Genomic DNA, 3,335 nt, shown 5'->3' on the forward strand with positions numbered 1-3,335 from the left:
GAATTTTTATTCAGCTCTTGTTTCTTGTAACTGCTGCTGCAAATTTCTATTTCATATAAATGTCCGTAATCTAGTTATGAGAATTGACGTATTTCAAAAATGTTACTAAAAATAGTTATAGGAATAGATGTTTTTTTTTAATATCACTAGAAATAATTATAAGAATACTGGTAAAATAGCTATAATATTGTATTTGCCAAGTTGTTGTTATAAACAATTATATGATTAAACGTACCTGTTTTTCAAATAATATACTAAGATATGTCTCAATATAACAATGAATATTTCACAAATACAAAATATAAATTCAAAAATAAAATAATAAATAAATTCTATTTCATACAGAAAACATGAATAATAGAGGAAAAGAATTTCATACATTGTCATTTTCTCTAGTATTTAAATTGATAATATTTCATCTGATATATTGAATAATTATCCAATTTTTATAGAACTATTATCTGCCTGCTACAATATTCACTAACCTTTTATCCAGCTCTTAATACATTCATTCTTGACACCTGGTTGCGACCTGGTGAAAAGTAGGACATTCGCGGATGAAAATGAAATGCGTCTGTACAGGCAACTCGTACTTAATAAGTAAACAGTATATTTTTACGACGCCTAATGCACACATCTCTGCGGGACACACGTACATTTAATTCTCGGCTGTAACGCCGCAGTTTCGTTCTTACATAGCCGCTCGTAAAGTAGCAGAGACTGTTTCGTCGCTTTTCTGGACGTTGTTTCATTCATGAATGCGAGTTTCGACTTCTATTCTGGCCGCGTGTAAATAAAGTTTAAGTGAAAAAGTTTGCCAATAAATTTTTACGCGAACGATACCGTGAAATCCCGCTGTCCGCCGCGCAATTTTCATCTCACTAGCGGTGCCATCCGTTGACTTTTAAAATTTATGAACCTCAATTCGCGTGGCGCGGCGCGGCGCGTTAAACTCTGGACAAAGGTGATGCTGCAAGCTACCCGGCTACGTTAAGTAAAATAGCCTTACGAAGAAAATTCTTCGGTGAAGAGAGAGAGAGAGTTACCCTAATGGAAAAAACTTGCGTCAAATAGTATGATATTAGAGAATAATGACGTTATTTGTTGCTGGTAAATGCAACTGAAATGAACATAATTATAGTAGACTCTCGATTATCCAAACTAGTCGATATAACACGACCGTTCAGATAATAGAAAATTATAGAAAGTAATAGAAAATTCCGATTTTTTTTAACTGTGGAAATTTGTTGGAGACCTTAAAAGAAGTTTTGAGCTAGTTTTGTTATTGGCCCGAATTCGTTTCTTCTGGATGAAAATACCCTTTATGTATGTAGATAGGTGAGTTCCTATTTAAGAAGAAAATAGTAACAATAAAAATTTAATGGTCTTTTTTATGCTTGAGTAGGCAAAAGCATTAGGAAATTGTTGAAACTAGAAAATGTAAATGCTGTGAAATAACATTACTACAAAGAAATATAAGTATGTGCACAGAATTCCCTGCTAACTTTTTGCGAAGCTTTTTCATAATATATATCTTGATTAATGTATGTCTGTCATGATTTTCTGTTTAAATAAAATAGTTACAGATATAAAAGATTTTTTTCTTATAAAATCGCATCTTTACAGAATAATAATTTTGTATAATCTTTTCACTTTGTAATATAATATGCCAGATTTCAAATGCGATCTGTTTGTTTATTCGTAATATTATTACACAAAATTATATATATACATTAAATTTTAGCTAATATTCCCATTGCTATTTGAATCCGATTCGATATTATACGAGAACGAAATACAAACTTCAACGTCATTGCTAAACTCGAAAATAGTAAATAAGCTTAATGAAGTGGAAGATATATATCGATCTAACTTAAGATGTTAAAAACTTACGCGAATGGAAATTATGAAGTGACTATAAGAACGTCATGATTTCAGTCAAATCTGTGTCTGTCAGAATGTCACGATTTCAGTTAAATCTGTATCTGTCAGAACGGTACAGACTAGATACAGCAAGTAAATCCACGTAAATTAATAATGACGAAGATAACGCCGTTCATCTTCATATCCGCTAACATAGTCAAATCATATTTCATGTATAATTTTTGTTTTCTCTCAAGTTTTTATATTTAAGTTTTTTTTTTATTTTACCCGCTCTTGTGTGACTGCTATATTATTATTACTTTCTCTTACTATAACAAAGGGTTATTATACACGGTTATTATATTATATATAACAAAGTTATTACTATTATTGTTATTATTATCAACCTTGTTATAATTTTTCTGTCAAGTGAGATCGATTCATGTTTTAACGAGTGTAACATGCGCAAAAAGTTATGAATTTTAATTAGAATGCATAGATTTGTGCTTTTTAAGACAATATACTTAAGTTACTATAAGTAACTGTACTATAAGAAACAAAATCTAAAAATCGATGTCATCGATTCTTCCTAAGAAACATTAACTTTTAATTAAAAATTTCTTACAGAATATAATTGCTTAAATTAAGTTGTGTAGATTGTACTAATAGATATGTGAAAAACATGACGAAAATCGTAGATTTAAATCCAATATTGCTCATCTCAATATATTAATACTTTAAAATCACTAATATGAAAAACAGAAGATTTAAATCTAGTTTTGGTAAACTACGTCATACGATTTCGTCTACTAATAATGAGCTCCAACACTGAACATAAATACCAGACAAGTATAATTAACATTATAATGTACACACGTGATGTAAGAGTGAATGAAATTATGCAAATGTAAAAGAGTATGTTTGCTGACCCTTGAAACAGTGAAATCTGTTGCTTGGTGGAATAATACTTTGCTCGAGGAGCACGCGTTTCGCTGCAAGAACAGGATAATCACGATCGGAAGAACTATGCTCGCGTGCTCCCGCTTAGCTAACTGCGTTCTCCGCGCGGTTTTTCTGTTTCGCTCTTTTTGCCTTTCTTATTTCAAGGTGGTTTGTTTGCCGACTTAAGGGCACGTGCAGATCACCGACGATATGCGAGTACATTTTCCGCGATCAATAACTGTGCGACGGAACGAATTACGCTAAGAATTACTCACTATTGCAGGGCAGAATGTTCGATGGATAATGCGATGCAAATTTAAGCGAGAATATTTAAACACTGTCATAATTCCATTTCTAATTGCGCCACAAGCAATATTCTGCTAATTAGATATTAAATCGCGGATTTTTGCGCTTTTAGTATTTGTAAATTTTCAAAATGCATAAATGACGACTTCTACCGATTTTCTTTATGTTAATAATTGTAAATAGATCTGATAGTAATAATATTAATAGCAATCAATAATAATGAA

Source organism: Megalopta genalis, chromosome 1 (genome assembly GCF_051020955.1).
Source record: "Megalopta genalis isolate 19385.01 chromosome 1, iyMegGena1_principal, whole genome shotgun sequence".
Lineage (NCBI taxonomy): Eukaryota > Metazoa > Arthropoda > Insecta > Hymenoptera > Halictidae > Megalopta > Megalopta genalis.